Source organism: Leuciscus leuciscus, assembly GCF_965113295.1.
Source record: "Leuciscus leuciscus genome assembly, chromosome: 8".
NCBI lineage: Eukaryota > Metazoa > Chordata > Actinopteri > Cypriniformes > Leuciscidae > Leuciscus > Leuciscus leuciscus.
In genome coordinates, this window is record NC_138732.1 from 31,987,830 (window position 1) to 32,011,980 (window position 24,151).

Here is a 24,151-nt window from a genome sequence, read left to right on the forward strand (position 1 = left end):
GTATGTGACTGTTCTTTTTCACAGTCATTCCTTTTGTCAGACATTCCAGTTCATGTTTGTACTCCATAGATTGACAGAATTGCACTATAGCTTTTTCAGCATCCTGCAATGTTTCCACACACAGTAAACCTTTACTGCATCCTTTCACTTCAAGTGGCTCTTTACTTTCCTTTTTCTTTTTGCAAATCCTTTTCAGTTCTTCCTTTATCATCAACATCCAAGCAACAGCTTTGCGTAGACGATGCCAGTCTGAGTAGTGAGTGATACATTTTGTGATTGTTTTTGCAGCTTCGTCCAATCTTGTGATCATTTATATTTGGGCCTTTTTTGGGCCTGAAATCGCTGATAAAACCTTATGGCTACTTTAGCTATTATTACATTAGCTAACTACCAACTAACCAGATAACATTAACAAATTGACAAGCACTTACTGGGCAGAATGGCTGTTAATGTTGCATGTCTTGCAAAGCGCTGTTCGTCTTTTGCCATCTTGTGAACAATTCTTGAAGCCGAAAGCGATGACCCTCGGTACCCCTCCGGCTGACATGTTGATGTGATATCTGATCTAAGTGGGCGTGGTGTGCGTAAGGTACGAGAGGGCATGACTGATGATAGTTTCATGATCCAGTCATGACAACGCTATTCTCAGCCTGCGCTCCAGCTGGGTAATCAACTTGATTTTAAAAAATAATTTCTATATTTTATATTCAAACTGAAAACATGATGTGATTAACACTCAAGTCATTCAAGTCATCGTGTCTCAAGTCATGTCAAGTCCCGAGTCTTTAACTTCCAAGTCCGAGTCAAGTCTCAAGTATTTTATTTTTTGTCAAGTCAAGTCACAAGTCATAAAAAATAGCGACTCGAGTCCAAGTCACCAAGTCACAAGTCCCCATGTCTGCCTCCAGCTGTTCCAGGAAGAGCTCCAGGAACTCCTCAGGTACGTGCAGAACCTCCTCAAAGTCCTGCAGGATGTAGTGCTGTGCTTTACAGCGGAGCTTTGAGCAGGAGGAAAAGTCCTCTGTCAACTTGCAGATGCCAATGCAGTTTCCTATATTAAATTTGAAATGCTGGGTAAAACTTCATTCATAGCCACTTCCAGAATAAAATTTCAAGAATGTGTTTGCCTAGATATCATAGTTACATTCTTTTTTTCTGGCAATACACTCATTCATTTTCATGCATTTATATATTTGGACTTAGGCAGTTTCAACCGTATAATGTTGGCAGTGGAAATGATGTATATAATTATAATCATTTCTAGGTAATTTGCACACAATTGCAGTTCAAATGCTTCTTCTCACCTAAAGTAGGAGCTGCAGCCACACATGATGATCTTGTGCACTTGAAATTCTCTGTCATTTGACTTGATGATCAAGTCAGTGTGTTCGCCCAGTAAACGTGCTTCATCAAACACGTCAAAGGCTGTTGCTCTTATGTTCTCCATGTTCTCTCAGGACTGTAAATGTATTCAGTCTTCTCTCCTCAAACTCTGATTAAAGTCTCCTCAGGATTGTGTCTTTGTGGGACTTTTGCTCAGGAGAGTTCTATAGAATGTCTCTGTGACATCATAGTTGTAGAGCTTCAATATATCTTTTCAGTTTGTGTCTTGGCCACATAATTATTAAAGAGTTTTGTTTTATCGATTCCTTTTGAATGAAACATCTTCACAGTAACAAAGATATTAAATTCAGAATTACTGCCATTATAAGTAAAATTACAAATAAATGGGCAAGCTGATTTTTTTTTTTTTTTACAATATTTACAACTGGAAAAATTCAACAAACAAGACTTTGAACAGTCACTAAGACACTACGGCTGTATCTGAAATTGTCCCTTATACTGGACCAGCAGTTCTCAACTGGTTTGGCCATGGGACCCACATTTTCCCATGGACATTAATATTATTATTGTTTTTTTTTTTAGGAATTTGACCGAATATATATGGTATTATCACGATATTGAAATGAGCGTTTTCAAACAATAACAGGTTTTATATATTTTTTCTTAAAACAAAACAAACTAAATTATATTTAAATCCAATAAAGTAATGCACACAAAAACTACATAAAGTAAACAAATGTTTTAAACTGATTCAAGTGTTATAAAGAATTATAAAGAACAATAGGTAACACTTTACAATAAGGTAAAGTCAGTTAATGCATTAACCAACATTAACATTGAGCAAAAGCTACATATGTTACCATAGTTATTCTTTGTTAACATTAGTTTAAAAAAATATATAACTGATCATTGTTAGTTCATGTTAGCTCAGGTCCATTAAATCCTTCTGAATTTAATAATGTGTTATTAAATGTTGAAATGAACATTAACCAAGATTAATAACTGCTTTAGGAGTATTGTCCATTGTCAGTTTATGTTAACTATAGTGAATTAACTAATAAAGCCTTATTGTAAAGTGTTACCTGTTACAGAATGCAGATCCAGACACAAAGAAATACATTGAAATGTGAGCTTTATTAACAGCACTGAGCAGAATGGAGAATACGGATGAGTATGCAGTTCAAATAGACTTTGAAGAATGAGTAAAGCTTAGTAACGAAGACCTTCCTTGTTTTACAGGTGCAGGAGATCATGGATAGTTGGACGGATGGCTGGATGGACGCACACACCTCTTCGTGTTTGGTGAGTATGCAGGATGATGACAGGAGAACACAGGAGAGGAATACACTGGAGTACCAACGCTGGAGAACAGGTAAGCACTTCATAGAAACTAGACCAGACAATGATGTGAGACGAGGTGTGTGCTTTTGTAGCTGGCTTGATGATGGTGCAGATGAAGTGCAGGTGTGAGTGTTCAGTACTCTGGTGAAGGTGTGCTGTGTGAATGGCTGATGTGACAGCCTGGCAGATCCGTGACAATTACCCAACAATAATAAAGAATCAGAACATTTGCAATCAATGTGTAGGGCAGGGGTTCTCAACTCTGGTCCTCGAGGTCTATTTTCCTGCAGAGTTTAGCAGCAACCTTGATCAAACTCACCTGCTTATTGATCTTATGGGGACATTTTTTTGGTCCCCACAAGGAAAACAGCTTGTAAATCATACATAATGCAGAACATTTTCTGTAATGGGAGGTTTCAGATTAGGGGATATAATTTGTACAGTAAATATGGAAGTAGAATAATGTCAAATGTTTTTGAAATAAAAAGCCTGTTGAATTGCACTACTTGAAAAAAAATAGGCATTGCATTAACCATGCTTGCATTTTAATGCATTGTATTTTTAGTGCTTACATTTTTATGGGCTGAAATTCAACATGGTTGAATATTTAAGTTGTGAATATTTCAATTAAAAACATTTCAAACACCTTTTCATTATTAAAAATTCAATAATCCATATTCACCTTTCATATTTCACTTCCAAAATATTCAAACTGTTTAAAAATACAACCAATAATATTCAACAGGCAATTTTCGGTCCATTTTATTTCGCTTTGCAAATTCGCTTCCACAAATTCAGTGGTTCAAATTCGACAGTAAATTCAACATTGACGTCCAGGAACTGCAGGAAAAGCAGTAGATTGCCGAGCATACTCTCCATCTGCTGTTAGTCGACCTCACCATCAGATGGTGCAAAAGCGCTTGTTGTTGACGAAGACATTCATTCATAAAATGAAAATGATTATCTGTGTCAGTATATGCGGAAAAGATGATAAACACACAAAAGCTGTGTTTATTCAATAACTTCATTGTTACTTTCCCTGTGTATTCTACATGTCATCAGCTTTCTCTACCATGAACAGGATTATAATCGGTTTCCCTCAATACCTCATACTCAAGGATTTCCCTTCCGTTGATACAGTGATATGAAAGACCAATCTTGCACCTTATTAGGGAAGTAGGCTGTAGGCTACAGCCTACAGGCAAGAAGATGGACTCAGAATATGAGTCCAAAGTGCAAAGTTTCATGCTGAGCGTTTCGTGATATACTGGCATAAAATCAACACATACATAGCCTATATATATATAGTATGCATACGTGTATTGCATTAGCTTAAACTGTCACAGCACTTGCATATTGTCCTCCTATTGTTAGTTTAACTGTAAATCGCTTCCCAGATAGCAAACTGACATTGAACCAACATGGAAACGACGTCTCTCCTGACATTGAAACAACATCACTTTGCTCATCGAATTAACGTTGAATCAACGTCAGACACGCCATTCAACCGCATTTCAACATTGAATCAATGTTTTATTTTCAACGTAATAAATAGTAAAGATTGATCCAACGTTGAAATTTGATTGATGATTGATACTAACCTTTACAACTAAGAATCAACGTTGAATCGACGTCTGCCTGCTATCTGGGTTTGGATAAAAGCTTCTGCTAAATGACTAAATGTAAAAATTGGCTTGACATTGGACATTCGCACATTTAGGGACCGTCTCTAAAGTTGCATACAACATTGGCATACACGTTTCTAACTTCAATAGCAAACTTAAATTTATTTGAATAAATATCAAAAATCCAAAGGGTGCGCATTATGCCTGACACTAAATGAACACTTTACAGTAGGTTTTATGACTGTAAGTCGTTCTATTCAAATGCTATCGGAGTTAGAAACGTGTATACCAAAGTCGTATACACTAGAGACGGTCCCTAAATGTTCGAATGTCCAACATCAAGCCATCTGTATGCCAGTCTATCACTGTGAAACGCTCAGCATTAAGCTTTGCGCGTTATTCTGAGTCCATCTGCTTGCCTGCGAGTTTGGTCTTTTACATCACTGTAGTCCATTAAGCTGTTAAGCGTTGTATATGTCCAGCAGGAGAATCCTTAAGTATTGAGGGAAACCCTAATAGCCTGCATGCAGCACATCCACAATATAAAGTTGAGGCAACTAAACAACCAAGAGAAATATATGTCAACCTCAAAAATGTAACATTGGATCTGTATATCCGCATCGGGGAATAACATTATAATCTCGTTCACGGTAGAGAAAGATGCATGTAGGCTACACAGGAAAAGTAACCGTGAAGACACTGAATTTAACATAAAACAGCCGTCATAATAATCACAAATACACTTACATTGCTGTAAATGAGTTTTATGAATGAATGACTTGTTCTAACTGTTGCTGGTCTTCAACACGCGCTTTTGCACCATCTGCTGGTGAGGTAGACTAACAGCAGATGGAGAGTATGCTCGGCAATCTACTGCTTTTCCTGCAGTCCCTGGACGTCAATGTTGAATTTACTGTCGAATTTGAACCACTGAATTTGTGGAAGCGAATTTGCAAAGCGAAATAAAATGGACCGAAAATTGCCTGTTGAATATTATTGGTTGTATTTTTAAACAGTTTGAATATTTTGGAAGTGAAATATGAAAGGTGAATATGGATTATTGAATTTTTAATAATGAAAAGGTGTTTGAAATGTTTTTAATTGAAATATTCACAGCTTAAATATTCAACCATGCTGAATTTCAGCCCATAAAAATGTAAGCACTAAAAATACAATGCATTAAAATGCAAGCATGGTTAATGCAATGCCTATTTTTTTTCAAGTAGTGCAATTCAACAGGCTTTTTATTTCAAAAACATTTGACATTATTCTACTTCCATAAGTAAAACAAATCATTATTTCTATGGAAAATCCCCATAAAACATGAAGGGTGTGTGTGTGTGTGTGTGTGTGTGTGTGTGTGTGTGTGTGTGTGTGTGTGTGTGTGTGTGTGTGTGTGTGTGTGTGAATTAGTCTACTACAAACTTCCTTAACAGTATTTATGCTTACAGGGCACCTATTATGACCCTTTTCACAAAAAATAAGTCTCTGATGTCCCCAGAGTATGTATGTGAAGTTTTAGCTCAAAATACCCAACAGATATTTTTTTTACAGCATGTTTAAATTGTCATTTTTTGGGGGCTCAGAAAAACACACCGTTTTAGTGTGTATCCCTTTAAATGCAAATGAGCTGCTGCTGCCGCCCAAAGGGTGGAGCCTTACGAGCTCGCGCTCAGAGCCAGGACAATCTCATCTGATAATATCAAAACAGAAACTCTCATTAGTGGTGTTCATTTCGACTCGGAGTCGGACAATAATGCCCACAGAGCCAGAGAATATATACTGTATGGAGATTGAACAGGTATAGTTTAGCTTAATTATGGTTATAACTTATTTGTCATCTGCTTTTATCCACTATTAATACAAGCCTGCTGTAGCAGACCTCGTCCGAATGATGACCAAAATATACTGATGAGTTCGATTAAGTTTATTGTACATCACACAAAAGATGAAGCGTTAGTTTTACTCCAGAAAATCACTGTAAGAGCAGCTAAATAAAAACAGTATAAGATGTGAGCATTTAAGTCTTATCCGAACAGCTTCGGAGTCATTGGAATAGTTATATGACTTATTTCGGGTTGAATGGTGGTCGTCTCGCACCCCCCAAGCGCCTGTGAGCCGAAAAACCACCCTTGCAACTTTGGGCCGGCGGGCGTGTATCGCTTGATATCAGGTCTCGCGTTGTAACGAATTGCTTTATGGCACTGCACTGTGCACACGTACACGTAGAAAAAGGTAACGTTAGATACTGAGTTCTTCACACTTTCGTCATGGCTGAACCGGTAAAAAAGAAGCAGAAAGCTAGGAAAGGTTTGTCGGAGGACCAAAGAAAGAGGAAACGGCAGACTGACCGAGCAAGGAGTCAGACTCGAGTAAATATCGTTCTTGTTGATGGACTAGTAGACATCTTCAGAGCTTATCTGTGCCTGTTCGATGTCCGACGCTTTGTAACGCGTTGTGTCAGGAGGAGAAATAGGGATAGCTCACAGATGAAGTTATTACAGAGGCCAGACAGACTCACGGAGGCGATTGGCATCTCACAACTTGCACTTTATTCCCCAATCGAACTCGTGTAACTGTTTGTCACCCATTCTATCGTCCACAGCTTTACTTGATCAACAAAAGTAAGATAAGAATGAGCATCAAACTGAAATAACCCGCATACATGGGGGTGTTCGAGGTGCACATACAATACAGACTGCCGACAGTTCAACAGGGCGCGCGCAGCTCTTAAAGGGGCCACACCTTATTTCCACTCATTACAGCCTCCATCCTACTGAACAGGTACCGGTATAGAGGGCGGAAGGGATCAGGCCGTGAGTGCAGAGACGGCTCTGCTCGAGTGGCGACAGTAATATTAAATACAAGTACTCCACAGCGACTCTAGGGGTCGCTGTTTGACAAAAACGGAAAGCTGCATAGTGTGCCTTTAATAAAGTGAAAGTGAAAGTGAAAGTGACACATGACGGCGCTTGTCTGAAGTTTTAAATCATTGGTTACCCGTAAGCCAATCACATAACGTTTGGTTATGACGTGTGTTATGCGCTGGCTCAGCCGCATCGAACTTCCACTGTAAACACATGTATGATGTGAAAACAGAACCATCGAGCGAAATACCGGAGTGAACATGGCTGTGAACGACTTTTGCAGATTATGTGAAGTAAATCTCCGCATCCACGGTACAATCAGCGTCTACGTCACGGCTCTCAGCCCGCCCTCTGTTCGTTGATTGGCCGGCTGTTTTGAGGCCGGAGGAAAACTGAGAGATAGGTCGCTATCTCAGACTGAGTACAGAAGCGAACTGAAATTGAGCGGAAGTACGAAGTCTGACGTAGTCAGGCTAGTTTACAGCTGCTCAAGCGTCGAAACAATGGCGGACTGTGTCCCGCTCCCTCAGGGCGGGTCTATGCTCAAACTGCAGTGTCAATCAACAGTCGTGGGAGGGGCCTGTGCAAAGTGACGTCACATTGCCGCGAATCTGAGAATGGCTTGTTCTGAGACAGTGCTTATGATTTATTGGGATTATAAAAAAAAGCACTGGGTGGATTTTTATCATTATAGGGTGGTTGTGTACACACACTGCCAACACACATTTATGTTGGCATAACGTTGGCTGTCTTGCGCAGTCTACCCTCGTCGGACAGGTAATACAAGGTGCAGGCGACAGGGAACCGCATGACGGTCGTCTCAGCCTCGACGCAGCAATTCGGAGAGTGACAGCAGCGATGACCTTGACATCCTACAATTTTCACGCCACTCATCCGGGACAACATCTTCATTTTCAAAGTTCTCCCACCAGACAGCAGTTCGCCCAGGTCGGACCCAAAACCGGCGACGCTGGCGGTGACGCGGACTGGTTCTTCGTGTTGGAGGGAGGAGAAGTTGTTGCAAAATTGCTGACCTCCGAGCACTCATTCGTCTCTGCTCCTCGACATAATGGAGCAGCTGTATTTGCAAATGCAAACACACGAAAAGAGTTTGCACCAACATAAATGTGACTGCTACTCTGAACGCTTCCATGATCACCAAAGCCAAATGAAAATGTAAACATAGGTCGCACTTTTGGCGTAGGTGCGAGCTCTGGCGCATACTGTGACGTTGGCTGCCTAAACATCCGTTTGTCTCAGTTTACATGCAAACGAAGATTTTCAAAATCTCCACTCTGGCCGGAGTTTTTAGAAAGAATCGGTTTCAGAGGCGAATTCTCCATTTGCGTGTAAACGAAGGGCGCAAACGAAGGGAAATGTCTCCCTTCGTTTGCACTCAGAAGTGAAAATTATTTATTTTTCACTTCTGCCAACAGTGTTTGAAATGTTTTAAATTGTCAACATTGAGTCCATAAAACAAATAACAGCTTAACATCCAACAGACTCCTCTCTGAACACCTCCCTCTCTCTCTCTCTCTCAAACACAGTTTACTTACAACATTAAACTTTGTTACATTTCTCCTCTCTCTCACACACACTCACTCTCACACACTCTCTCTCTCTCACACACACACACACACACACACACACACACACACACACACACACACACACACACACACACACACACACACACACACACACACTCACTCATCGTTAGGAAAGATTAGATGAATGTGATCATTTATATTTGGGCCTTTTTTGGGCCTGAAATCGCTGATAAAACCTTATGGCTACTTTAGCTATTATTACATTAGCTAACTACCAACTAACCAGATAACATTAACAAATTGACAAGCACTTACTGGGCAGAATGGCTGTTAATGTTGCATGTCTTGCAAAGCGCTGCTCGTCTTTTGCCATCTTGTGAACAATTCTTGAAGCCGAAAGCGATGACCCTCGGTACCCCTCCGGCTGACATGTTGATGTGATATCTGATCTAAGTGGGCGTGGTGTGCGTAAGGTACGAGAGGGCATGACTGATGATAGTTTCATGATCCAGTCATGACAACGCTATTCTCAGCCTGCGCTCCAGCTGGGTAATCAACTTGATTTTTAAAAATAATTTCTATATTTTATATTCAAACTGAAAACATGATGTGATTAACACTCAAGTCATTCAAGTCATCGTGTCTCAAGTCATGTCAAGTCCCGAGTCTTTAACTTCCAAGTCCGAGTCAAGTCTCAAGTATTTTATTTTTTGTCAAGTCAAGTCACAAGTCATAAAAATAGCGACTCGAGTCCAAGTCACCAAGTCACAAGTCCCCATGTCTGCCTCCAGCTGTTCCAGGAAGAGCTCCAGGAACTCCTCAGGTACGTGCAGAACCTCCTCAAAGTGCTGCAGGATGTAGTGCTGTGCTTTACAGCGGAGCTTTGAGCAGGAGGAAAAGTCCTCTGTCAACTTGCAGATGCCAATGCAGTTTCCTATATTAAATTTGAAATGCTGGGTAAAACTTCATTCATAGCCACTTCCAGAATAAAATTTCAAGAATATCATAGTTACATTCTTTTTTCTGGCAATACACTCATTCATTTTCATGCATTTATATATTTGGACTTAGGCAGTTTCAACCGTATAATGTTGGCAGTGGAAATGATGTATATAATTATAATCATTTCTAGGTAATTTGCACACAATTGCAGTTCAAATGCTTCTTCTCACCTAAAGTAGGAGCTGCAGCCACACATGATGATCTTGTGCACTTGAAATTCTCTGTCATTTGACTTGATGATCAAGTCAGTGTGTTCGCCCAGTAAACGTGCTTCATCAAACACGTCAAAGGCTGTTGCTCTTATGTTCTCCATGTTCTCTCAGGACTGTAAATGTATTCAGTCTTCTCTCCTCAAACTCTGATTAAAGTCTCCTCAGGATTGTGTCTTTGTGGGACTTTTGCTCAGGAGAGTTCTATAGAATGTCTCTGTGACATCATAGTTGTAGAGCTTCAATATATCTTTTCAGTTTGTGTCTTGGCCACATAATTATTAAAGAGTTTTGTTTTATCGATTCCTTTTGAATGAAACATCTTCACAGTAACAAAGATATTAAATTCAGAATTACTGCCATTATCAGTAAAATTACAAATAAATGGGCAAGCTGATTTTTTTTTTTTTTTTTTTTTTTTTTACAATATTTACAACTGGAAAAATTCAACAAACAAGACTTTGAACAGTCACTAAGACACTACGGCTGTATCTGAAATTGTCCCTTATACTGGACCAGCAGTTCTCAACTGGTTTGGCCATGGGACCCACATTTTCCCATGGACATTTATATTATTATTGTTTTTTTTTTTAGGAATTTGACCGAATATATATGGTATTATCACGATATTGAAATGAGCGTTTTATAGTGATCCAATAAAGTAATGCACACAAAAACTACATAAAGTAAACAAATGTTTTAAACTGATTCAAGTGTTATAAAGAATTATAAAGAACAATAGGTAACACTTTACAATAAGGTAAAGTCAGTTAATGCATTAACCAACATTAACATTGAGCAAAAGCTACATCTGTTACCATAGTTATTCTTTGTTAACATTAGTTTAAAAAAAATACAACTGATCATTGTTAGTTCATGTTAGCTCAGGTCCATTAAATCCTTCTGAATTTAATAATGTGTTATTAAATGTTGAAATGAACATTAACCAAGATTAATAACTGCTTTAGGAGTATTGTCCATTGTCAGTTTATGTTAACTATAGTGAATTAACTAATAAAGCCTTATTGTAAAGTGTTACCTGTTACAGAATGCAGATCCAGACACAAAGAAATACATTGAAATGTGAGCTTTATTAACAGCACTGAGCAGAATGGAGAATACGGATGAGTATGCAGTTCAAATAGACTTTGAAGAATGAGTAAAGCTTAGTAACGAAGACCTTCCTTGTTTTACAGGTGCAGGAGATCATGGATAGTTGGACGGATGGCTGGATGGACGCACACACCTCTTCGTGTTTGGTGAGTATGCAGGATGATGACAGGAGAACACAGGAGAGGAATACACTGGAGTACCAACGCTGGAGAACAGGTAAGCACTTCATAGAAACAAGACCAGACAATGATGTGAGACGAGGTGTGTGCTTTTGTAGCTGGCTTGATGATGGTGCAGATGAAGTGCAGGTGTGAGTGTTCAGTACTCTGGTGAAGGTGTGCTGTGTGAATGGCTGATGTGACAGCCTGGCAGATCCGTGACAATTACCCAACAATAATAAAGAATCAGAACATTTGCAATCAATGTGTAGGGCAGGGGTTCTCAACTCTGGTCCTCGAGGTCTATTTTCCTGCAGAGTTTAGCAGCAACCTTGATCAAACTCACCTGCTTATTGATCTTATGGGGACATTTTTTTGGTCCCCACAAGGAAAACAGCTTGTAAATCATACATAATGCAGAACATTTTCTGTAATGGGAGGTTTCAGATTAGGGGATATAATTTGTACAGTAAATATGGAAGTAGAATAATGTCAAATGTTTTTGAAATAAAAAGCCTGTTGAATTGCACTACTTGAAAAAAAATAGGCATTGCATTAACCATGCTTGCATTTTAATGCATTGTATTTTTAGTGCTTACATTTTTATGGGCTGAAATTCAACATGGTTGAATATTTAAGTTGTGAATATTTCAATTAAAAACATTTCAAACACCTTTTCATTATTAAAAATTCAATAATCCATATTCACCTTTCATATTTCACTTCCAAAATATTCAAACTGTTTAAAAATACAACCAATAATATTCAACAGGCAATTTTCGGTCCATTTTATTTCGCTTTGCAAATTCGCTTCCACAAATTCAGTGGTTCAAATTCGACAGTAAATTCAACATTGACGTCCAGGAACTGCAGGAAAAGCAGTAGATTGCCGAGCATACTCTCCATCTGCTGTTAGTCGACCTCACCATCAGATGGTGCAAAAGCGCTTGTTGTTGACGAAGACATTCATTCATAAAATGAAAATGATTATCTGTGTCAGTATATGCGGAAAAGATGATAAACACACAAAAGCTGTGTTTATTCAATAACTTCATTGTTACTTTCCCTGTGTATTCTACATGTCATCAGCTTTCTCTACCATGAACAGGATTATAATCGGTTTCCCTCAATACCTCATACTCAAGGATTTCCCTTCCGTTGATACAGTGATATGAAAGACCAATCTTGCACCTTATTAGGGAAGTAGGCTGTAGGCTACAGCCTACAGGCAAGAAGATGGACTCAGAATATGAGTCCAAAGTGCAAAGTTTCATGCTGAGCGTTTCGTGATATACTGGCATAAAATCAACACATACATAGCCTATATATATATAGTATGCATACGTGTATTGCATTAGCTTAAACTGTCACAGCACTTGCATATTGTCCTCCTATTGTTAGTTTAACTGTAAATCGCTTCCCAGATAGCAAACTGACATTGAACCAACATGGAAACGACGTCTCTCCTGACATTGAAACAACATCACTTTGCTCATCGAATTAACGTTGAATCAACGTCAGACACGCCATTCAACCGCATTTCAACATTGAATCAATGTTTTATTTTCAACGTAATAAATAGTAAAGATTGATCCAACGTTGAAATTTGATTGATGATTGATACTAACCTTTACAACTAAGAATCAACGTTGAATCGACGTCTGCCTGCTATCTGGGTTTGGATAAAAGCTTCTGCTAAATGACTAAATGTAAAAATTGGCTTGACATTGGACATTCGCACATTTAGGGACCGTCTCTAAAGTTGCATACAACATTGGCATACACGTTTCTAACTTCAATAGCAAACTTAAATTTATTTGAATAAATATCAAAAATCCAAAGGGTGCGCATTATGCCTGACACTAAATGAACACTTTACAGTAGGTTTTATGACTGTAAGTCGTTCTATTCAAATGCTATCGGAGTTAGAAACGTGTATACCAAAGTCGTATACACTAGAGACGGTCCCTAAATGTTCGAATGTCCAACATCAAGCCATCTGTATGCCAGTCTATCACTGTGAAACGCTCAGCATTAAGCTTTGCGCGTTATTCTGAGTCCATCTGCTTGCCTGCGAGTTTGGTCTTTTACATCACTGTAGTCCATTAAGCTGTTAAGCGTTGTATATGTCCAGCAGGAGAATCCTTAAGTATTGAGGGAAACCCTAATAGCCTGCATGCAGCACATCCACAATATAAAGTTGAGGCAACTAAACAACCAAGAGAAATATATGTCAACCTCAAAAATGTAACATTGGATCTGTATATCCGCATCGGGGAATAACATTATAATCTCGTTCACGGTAGAGAAAGATGCATGTAGGCTACACAGGAAAAGTAACCGTGAAGACACTGAATTTAACATAAAACAGCCGTCATAATAATCACAAATACACTTACATTGCTGTAAATTAGTTTTATGAATGAATGACTTGTTCTAACTGTTGCTGGTCTTCAACACGCGCTTTTGCACCATCTGCTGGTGAGGTAGACTAACAGCAGATGGAGAGTATGCTCGGCAATCTACTGCTTTTCCTGCAGTTCCTGGACGTCAATGTTGAATTTACTGTCGAATTTGAACCACTGAATTTGTGGAAGCGAATTTGCAAAGCGAAATAAAATGGACCGAAAATTGCCTGTTGAATATTATTGGTTGTATTTTTAAACAGTTTGAATATTTTGGAAGTGAAATATGAAAGGTGAATATGGATTATTGAATTTTTAATAATGAAAAGGTGTTTGAAATGTTTTTAATTGAAATATTCACAGCTTAAATATTCAACCATGCTGAATTTCAGCCCATAAAAATGTAAGCACTAAAAATACAATGCATTAAAATGCAAGCATGGTTAATGCAATGCCTATTTTTTTTCAAGTAGTGCAATTCAACAGGCTTTTTATTTCAAAAACATTTGACATTATTCTACTTCCATAAGTAAAACAAATCATTATTTCTATGGAAAATCCCCATAAAACATGAAGGGTGTGTGTGTGTGTGTGTGTGTGTGTGTGTGTGTGTGTGTGTGTGTGTGTGTGTGTGTGTGTGTGTGTGTGTGTGTGTGTGTGTGTGTGTGTGTGTGTGTGTGTGTGTGTGAATTAGTCTACTACAAACTTCCTTAACAGTATTTATGCTTACAGGGCACCTATTATGACCCTTTTCACAAAAAATAAGTCTCTGATGTCCCCAGAGTATGTATGTGAAGTTTTAGCTCAAAATACCCAACAGATATTTTTTTTACAGCATGTTTAAATTGTCATTTTTTGGGGGCTCAGAAAAACACACCGTTTTAGTGTGTATCCCTTTAAATGCAAATGAGCTGCTGCTGCCGCCCAAAGGGTGGAGCCTTACGAGCTCGCGCTCAGAGCCAGGACAATCTCATCTGATAATATCAAAACAGAAACTCTCATTAGTGGTGTTCATTTCGACTCGGAGTCGGACAATAATGCCCACAGAGCCAGAGAATATATACTGTATGGAGATTGAACAGGTATAGTTTAGCTTAATTATGGTTATAACTTATTTGTCATCTGCTTTTATCCACTATTAATACAAGCCTGCTGTAGCAGACCTCGTCCGAATGATGACCAAAATATACTGATGAGTTCGATTAAGTTTATTGTACATCACACAAAAGATGAAGCGTTAGTTTTACTCCAGAAAATCACTGTAAGAGCAGCTAAATAAAAACAGTATAAGATGTGAGCATTTAAGTCTTATCCGAACAGCTTCGGAGTCATTGGAATAGTTATATGACTTATTTCGGGTTGAATGGTGGTCGTCTCGCACCCCCCAAGCGCCTGTGAGCCGAAAAACCACCCTTGCAACTTTGGGCCGGCGGGCGTATATCGCTTGATATCAGGTCTCGCGTTGTAACGAATTGCTTTATGGCACTGCACTGTGCACACGTACACGTAGAAAAAGGTAACGTTAGATACTGAGTTCTTCACACTTTCGTCATGGCTGAACCGGTAAAAAAGAAGCAGAAAGCTAGGAAAGGTTTGTCGGAGGACCAAAGAAAGAGGAAACGGCAGACTGACCGAGCAAGGAGTCAGACTCGAGTAAATATCGTTCTTGTTGATGGACTAGTAGACATCTTCAGAGCTTATCTGTGCCTGTTCGATGTCCGACGCTTTGTAACGCGTTGTGTCAGGAGGAGAAATAGGGATAGCTCACAGATGAAGTTATTACAGAGGCCAGACAGACTCACGGAGGCGATTGGCATCTCACAACTTGCACTTTATTCCCCAATCGAACTCGTGTAACTGTTTGTCACCCATTCTATCGTCCACAGCTTTACTTGATCAACAAAAGTAAGATAAGAATGAGCATCAAACTGAAATAACCCGCATACATGGGGGTGTTCGAGGTGCACATACAATACAGACTGCCGACAGTTCAACAGAGCGCGCGCAGCTCTTAAAGGGGCCACACCTTATTTCCACTCATTACAGCCTCCATCCTACTGAACAGGTACCGGTATAGAGGGCGGAAGGGATCAGGCCGTGAGTGCAGAGACGGCTCTGCTCGAGTGGCGACAGTAATATTAAATACAAGTACTCCACAGCGACTCTAGGGGGCGCTGTTTGACAAAAACGGAAAGCTGCATAGTGTGCCTTTAATAAAGTGAAAGTGAAAGTGAAAGTGACACATGACGGCGCTTGTCTGAAGTTTTAAATCATTGGTTACCCGTAAGCCAATCACATAACGTTTGGTTATGACGTGTGTTATGCGCTGGCTCAGCCGCATCGAACTTCCACTGTAAACACATGTATGATGTGAAAACAGAACCATCGAGCGAAATACCGGAGTGAACATGGCTGTGAACGACTTTTGCAGATTATGTGAAGTAAATCTCCGCATCCACGGTACAATCAGCGTCTACGTCACGGCTCTCAGCCCGCCCTCTGTTCGTTGATTGGCCGGCTGTTTTGAGGCCGGAGGAAAACTGAGAGATAGGTCGCTATCTCAGACTGAGTACAGAAGCGAACTGAAATTGAGCGGAAGTACGAAGTCTGACGTAGTCAGGCTAGTTTACAGCTGCTCAAGCGTCGAAACAATGGCGGACTGTGTCCCGCTCCCTCAGGGCGGGTCTATGCTCAAACTGCAGTGTCAATCAACAGTCGTGGGAGGGGCCTGTGCAAAGTGACGTCACATTGCCGCGAATCTGAGACAGTGCTTATGATTTATTGGGATTATAAAAAAAAGCACTGGGTGGATTTTTATCATTATAGGGTGGTTGTGTACACACACTGCCAACACACATTTATGTTGGCATAACGTTGGCTGTCTTGCGCAGTCTACCCTCGTCGGACAGGTAATACAAGGTGCAGGCGACAGGGAACCGCATGACGGTCGTCTCAGCCTCGACGCAGCAATTCGGAGAGTGACAGCAGCGATGACCTTGACATCCTACAATTTTCACGCCACTCATCCGGGACAACATCTTCATTTTCAAAGTTCTCCCACCAGACAGCAGTTCGCCCAGGTCGGACCCAAAACCGGCGACGCTGGCGGTGACGCGGACTGGTTCTTCGTGTTGGAGGGAGGAGAAGTTGTTGCAAAATTGCTGACCTCCGAGCACTCATTCGTCTCTGCTCCTCGACATAATGGAGCAGCTGTATTTGCAAATGCAAACACACGAAAAGAGTTTGCACCAACATAAATGTGACTGCTACTCTGAACGCTTCCATGATCACCAAAGCCAAATGAAAATGTAAACATAGGTCGCACTTTTGGCGTAGGTGCGAGCTCTGGCGCATACTGTGACGTTGGCTGCCTAAACATCCGCTTGTCTCAGTTTACATGCAAACGAAGATTTTCAAAATCTCCACTCTGGCCGGAGTTTTTAGAAAGAATCGGTTTCAGAGGCGAATTCTCCATTTGCGTGTAAACGAAGGGCGCAAACGAAGGGAAATGTCTCCCTTCGTTTGCGCTCAGAAGTGAAAATTATTTATTTTTCACTTCTGCCAACAGTGTTTGAAATGTTTTAAATTGTCAACATTGAGTCCATAAAACAAATAACAGCTTAACATCCAACAGACTCCTCTCTGAACACCTCCCTCTCTCTCTCTCTCTCTCTCAAACACAGTTTACTTACAACATTAAACTTTGTTACATTTCTCCTCTCTCTCACACACACTCACTCTCACACACTCTCTCTCTCTCTCTCTCACACACACACACACACACACACACACACACACACACACACACACACACACACACACACACACACACACTCACTCATCGTTAGGAAAGATTAGATGAATGTGATCATTTATATTTGGGCCTTTTTTGGGCCTGAAATCGCTGATAAAAACTTATGGCTACTTTAGCTATTATTACATTAGCTAACTACCAACTAACCAGATAACATTAACAAATTGACAAGCACTTACTGGGCAGAATGGCTGTTAATGTTGCATGTCTTGCAAAGCGCTGTTCGTCTTTTGCCATCTTGTGAACAATTCTTGAAGCCGAAAGCGATTACCCTCGGTACCCCTCCGGCTGACATGTTGATGTGATATCTGATCTAAGTGGGCGTGGTGTGCGTAAGGTACGAGAGGGCATGACTGATGATAGTTTCATGATCCAGTCATGACAACGCTATTCTCAGCCTGCGCTCCAGCTGGGTAATCAACTTGATTTTTTAAAATCATTTCTATATTTTATATTCAAACTGAAAACATGATGTGATTAACACTCAAGTCATTCAAGTCATCGTGTCTCAAGTCATGTCAAGTCCCGAGTCTTTAACTTCCAAGTCCGAGTCAAGTCTCAAGTATTTTATTTTTTGTCAAGTCAAGTCACAAGTCATAAAAATAGCGACTCGAGTCCAAGTCACCAAGTCACAAGTCCCCATGTCTGCCTCCAGCTGTTCCAGGAAGAGCTCCAGGAACTCCTCAGGTACGTGCAGAACCTCCTCAAAGTGCTTCAGGATGTAGTGCTGTGCTTTACAGCGGAGCTTTGAGCAGGAGGAAAAGTCCTCTGTCAACTTGCAGATGCCAATGCAGTTTCCTATATTAAATTTGAAATGCTGGGTAAAACTTCATTCATAGCCACTTCCAGAATAAAATTTCAAGAATGTGTTTGCCTAGATATCATAGTTACATTCTTTTTTTCTGGCAATACACTCATTCATTTTCATGCATTTATATATTTGGACTTAGGCAGTTTCAACCGTATAATGTTGGCAGTGGAAATGATGTATATAATTATAATCATTTCTAGGTAATTTGCACACAATTGCAGTTCAAATGCTTCTTCTCACCTAAAGTAGGAGCTGCAGCCACACATGATGATCTTGTGCACTTGAAATTCTCTGTCATTTGACTTGATGATCAAGTCAGTGTGTTCGCCCAGTAAACGTGCTTCATCAAACACGTCAAAGGCTGTTGCTCTTATGTTCTCCATGTTCTCTCAGGACTGTAAATGTATTCAGTCTTCTCTCCTCAAACTCTGATTAAAGTCTCCTCAGGATTGTGTCTTTGTAGGACTTTTGCTCAGGAGAGTTCTATAGAATGTCTCTGTGACATCATAGTTGTAGAGCTTCAATATATCTTTTCAGTTTGTGTCTTGGCCACATAATTATTAAAGAGTTTTGTTTTATCGATTCCTTTTGAATGAAACATCTTCACAGTAACAAAGATATTAAATTCAGAATTACTGCCATTATAAGTAAAATTACAAATAAATGGGCAAGCTGATTTTTTTTCTTTTTTTTTTCTTTTTTTTTACAATATTTACAACTGGAAAAATTCAACAAACAAGACTTTGAACAGTCACTAAGACACTACGGCTGTATCTGAAATTGTCCCTTATACTGGACCAGCAGTTCTCAACTGGTTTGGCCATGGGACCCACATTTTCCCATGGACATTAATATTATTATTGTTTTGTTTTTTTTAGGCAAGGCAAGGCAAGGCAAGGCAAGTTTATTTATATAGCACATTTCATACACAATGGCAATTCAAAGTGCTTTACATAGAAGAAATAAAAATAATAAAAATAAATAAGAATAATTAAAACAGTTTAGAAAAATAAAATGAAATACAGTACAGTACAGTCGGACGAACAGTGGCACAGTGCTCATTCAGTAAATGCATAGCTAAACAAAAGTGTTTTGAGTCTGGATTTGAATGTGACCACTGTAGGAGCACATCTGATCTCTTCTGGAAGCTGGTTCCAGCTGTGGCTGGCATAATAGCTAAAAGCAGACTCACCATGCTTAGAGTGAACCCTTGGTATTTCTAGCTGATATGATCCTAATGATCTGAGTGATCTGTTGGGTTTATATTCAGTGAGCATATCTGCAATGTATTGAGGTCCTAGGCCATTGAATGATTTATATACCAGTAATAATACTTTAAAATCAATCCTAAATCTAACTGGGAGCCAGTGTAAAGACCTGAGGACTGGTGTGATATGTTCATATTTTCTGGTTCTGCTCAGAATCCTAGCGGCAGCGTTCTGTATGAGCTGCAACTGTCTTATGGTCTTTTTGGGAAGGCCAGTGAGGAGTCCATTACAATAATCCACCCTGCTGGTGATGAAAGCATGCACAAGTTTCTCTAAGTCTTGTCTGGAAACAAAGCATCTAATTCTTGCAATATTTTTCAGATGATAGTATGCTGATTTAGTTATTGCTTTGACATGACTACTGAAACTAAGGTCTGACTCTAGTGTCACACCAAGATTCCTGACTTGATTTTTAGTTGTTTGACCCCTGGAGTGAAGGTATGCGTTCACCTTGAGAACTTCATCTTTGTTTCCAAATGCAATGACTTCAGTTTTATCTTTGTTTAACTGAAGAAAGTTTTGGCACATCCAACTGTTGACTTCATCAATGCATTGGCACAGGGAGTCAATTGGGCTGTAATCGTTAGGCGATAGGGCTAAGTACAGCTGTGTGTCGTCTGCATAGCTGTGGTAAGCAATTTGGTTCTTTCTCATTATTTGGCTCATTGGGAGCATATACAGGTTGAACAGGAGTGGCGCAAGAATTGAGCCTTGAGGGACTCCGCATGTCATGGATGTCCACTCAGTCTCCTATACTCACATAATAACCTCTCTCATCTAAGTATGACCTGAACCATTTTAGGACTATCCCAGAAAGCCCCACCCAGTTTTCCAGCCTGTCAAGAAGTATGTTATGATCGACAGTGTCAAATGCAGCACTGAGGTCGAGTAGTACCAGCACTGATAATTTGCCTGAATCAGTATTTAAGCGAATATCGTTTATTATCTTTATGAGCGCTGTCTCTGTGCTGTGGTGCGGTCGGAAACCAGATTGAAAATTGTCAAAGTATCCATTCGAGCTTAAGAATTTGTTCAGCTGATTGAAGACAACTTTTTCTATGATCTTGCCTATGAAAGGAAGATTTGAGATCGGTCTATAGTTGCTTAATATGGTCTTATCCAGATTGTTCTTTTTCAGGAGGGGCTTGACAACTGCAGTTTTCAGGGAGTTTGGAAAACTCCCAGAGAGAAGTGAGGCATTTACCACTTCTAGAAGATCTGCTTCTAAACTGTTTAGCACACTTTAAAAAAAAAGATGTGGGAAGTGTGTCAAGAGCGCATGTTGATGTTTTAAGGTGCTGTACGGTTTCTACCAAAATTTTGCCATCAATTTTATTGAAATCAGACAAAGTTACTACTTTTTCAGGTGGTCTGATCTGTCTGACCCCAGCGCAACTCAATGATGTGCTGATCACCTTTCTGATATTATTGATTTTGTCAGAGAAGAAGGAAGCAAACTCACTGCACTTGCTGTTTGAGAGCATTTCACTGGGAATCTGGCTTGGGGGGTTTGTCAGTCTCTCTACAGTAGCAAAAAGAGTGCGTGTGTTGTTTAAATTGCAGTTTATAATATTTGAGAAGAAAGTCTGTCTAGCTTTGCCTAGTTCCATATTGAAAGCATGAAGGCTGTCTTTGTAGATGTTATAATGGACTACAAGTTTTGTCTTCCGCCACATGCGCTCTGCTTTTCTGCATTGTCTTTTCATGTTTTGCACTGCTGTTGAGTTTCTCCAAGGTGCTTTTTGTCTGCCACTCTTCTTCCTGACTTTCACAGGAGCAATATCATCAATTGCACTTTTAACTTTTGAGTTAAAAGAATCAAGGAGAAAATCAACAGAGTCAGCAGATATGCTTGGTGTTAAGGAAATAGCCTTCATAAATAGTACACTAGTGTTCTCATTTAAGCATCTCTTCTTGACAGACACAGATCTAGCTTCAGTGGCAGGAGAGATCAATATATCAAAGAAAATACAGAAATGATCAGACAGTGCTACATCCTTAATAACAATCGATTAAATGTTTAGACCCTTACTGATAAGTACATCTAGAGTGTGTCCATGATTGTGTGTGGGTCCATGTACATGCTGAGTCAGATCAAAAGTTTTTAAAACAGTTTTGATTTCTTTTGCCATATTGTTTTCTGCATTATCTATGTGAATGTTAAAATCTCCAGCAATGGCAAAACAGTCAAGCTCTGAGGTAATTGTTGATAACATTTCTGTAAATTCCTCAGCAAAGGCTGGAGAATATTTTGGAGGCCTGTAAATAATGATGAGTAAAATGCGTGGAGCACCTTTTAATACAATACCCAGATATTCGAAAGACGAGTAGTTCCCAAATGATATTTGCTTACATTGATAAATATCTTTAAAAAGAGCAGCTAGACCCCCACCTCTCTTAACAGCTCTGCAGACACTCATAAAAGTAAAGTTAGGAGGGGCTGTTTCATTGAGGATTGTTGCACTGCAGCTGTCTTCTAGCCATGTTTCATTTAGAAGCATAAAATCCAGGTTGTTTGTGGTTATTAAGTCATTGACTAGAAGTGATTTATTTTTAAGTGAGCGGATGTTTAAAATTGCTAACTTAACAGTCTTACTTTTTTTCCCTACACCAATCTTAGTTAGACGTGCAATAGGCACCAGATTAGTTGAGTTTACTGTACGGCTATTGAAGGCCTTAGACTTTCTATCTTGTAATAGAACAGCAATAGAGAAAGATACAGGCACACTGGGTTCCCGCTTGTTCTGTAAACATTTGAGAAAGTTACTGTTATCAAAACGGGGACCCGACATACAACACTGAGAGCTGGTATCAGTTGTTTTTGGTTCACCTCGAGCAGATGGAGGAGGGTGTGGGCCCTGGCGTTGTGGCAGAGGCCGAAGAGCTCTCACAGAGGCAGGGGGAGGGTGAGCTGGGCCTGCAGGCTTTGGTGGGAGCGGTGCCCTACGTTTTTTGGTTGATATCTGGGGGCTTGCAGCAAAAGAGTGTGATAGTCTGGTTCCAGCATGCACTAGTTCTTCCATTTTCTGTGAGAAGCACAGGAGTGGAGTTGCTGGCGAGAGGGTGAAAGTGTCTGGTGAAAGGGGCTGTTGCTCAGGTGTTATCGGAGGCTGGGATATGCTGTCCTGGCTTCCCTGGCTGTTTTCCAGGAAGTCGTCCTTGGGTGCTGAATCTTGGAGCAGTTCTAATATGTCTGTCTGTGGTGAGCTCTGTGGGCAGGGCTCAGCTGAGATGGTGTCCGTGAGCAGAGGTTGTTGTGGCTCAGTGGTGTTATCATTGTCCTTGTGTGATATGTCAACATCATGTCCATTCTGAAGTGAAGTCCTGTGGTCATTCATACTGTGTCCAGGTGTGTGTGTGCCATTCTGATTGAGTGGATTGGCACACACTGCAGAAGGATGATTGAGGGAGAAGTAGATATTGTCCTTTAACACTCTTGAACCAAGTTTGTTTGGGTGATGGCCATCCCGATGAAATAGTTGTCTCTGACTCCAGAAGAGATTGAAGTTGTCAATGAAGTTTACTCCTTTTATATTGCAGGTTTTTTGCAGCCATGTATTAATCCCAAGCAACCGTGAAAACCTGTTTGTTCCTCTTGCTGGGAGTGGTCCACTGATGAATGTCTGAACTTTCAGTTTTTTAAGTGTTTCAAAAAGTTCATTGAAATCCTTCTTAAGGAGTTCTGACTGCTCTTTATGAATGTCATTCTTCCCCACATGAATTATGAGTCGATTTGCAGTCTTATGTTTCATCAGAATGTTTTGAAGTTCCCTGTTTATATCAGAAGTTGTTGCTTGTGGAAGGCAGCATGTAGTTGTATCCCTGCTGCTAATGTTTCTGATTATGGAGTCCCCCACTATCAGAGTCCTGGGCTCGGCTGCGCTCTGAGCTGAGTGCCGCTGTCTGCTCGACCTTGAGCGCCAGTTAGCATCAGTGTTAGCTACTGGCTGATACAGTCTGTGTTCGATCACATTCATCACGTTTGGGGGTTCCTCATTTACATTCATTAGTACTTCAAATCTGTTCTCAAGATGTATAGGTGTTGGTAGGAGACCAATCTTTGCAATCTTTGTCAGAGCTGTATCTGGGGTAGAGGATGCTACTGCGGTAATATGTGAGGCTCGTGACAATCTGATGTCTCGAGTGCCTTTGGGTCTCGCTCCCTGTTTGTGCCATCGATTTGTAAGTCGATCGGCTTGTTTCTCTACCTGTCGAGGAGCACTAGTTTCATGGGACTCACCGGCTATATGCTGAGGGTGTCCCTGACGAAGCTCTGTTGTGTGTTCCGTCTGGTTTGGTGGTCCCGTAAATAACTTTGTTTCAAGAACTGCAATCCTTTGTAAAAGTCTGTGGCAGTTAGTGCAGCAAGTAGATTCCAGAAGAGGCATTTTCTCTCTTATCCTTGTAGGCAGTTGTGTTTTCCTTTCCCCGGAATGTAAGCTGGTCGGGTAGAAGAATTCTGCGTTTTTGTAGTAATCCAAACTTTGTCGTTTGAGCACTGTGCTGATTTGAAGTTAAAGTTAGGTGATAAAAGGAGCTAAAATGATAAAAGTATAGAAGATAAAATATAAAAGCGATAGAGCAAAGCGCGGAGCTGTAAGCAAGAGCGTCCGAACAGTAGCTGAGCAGGAAGTGGTTTTAGGA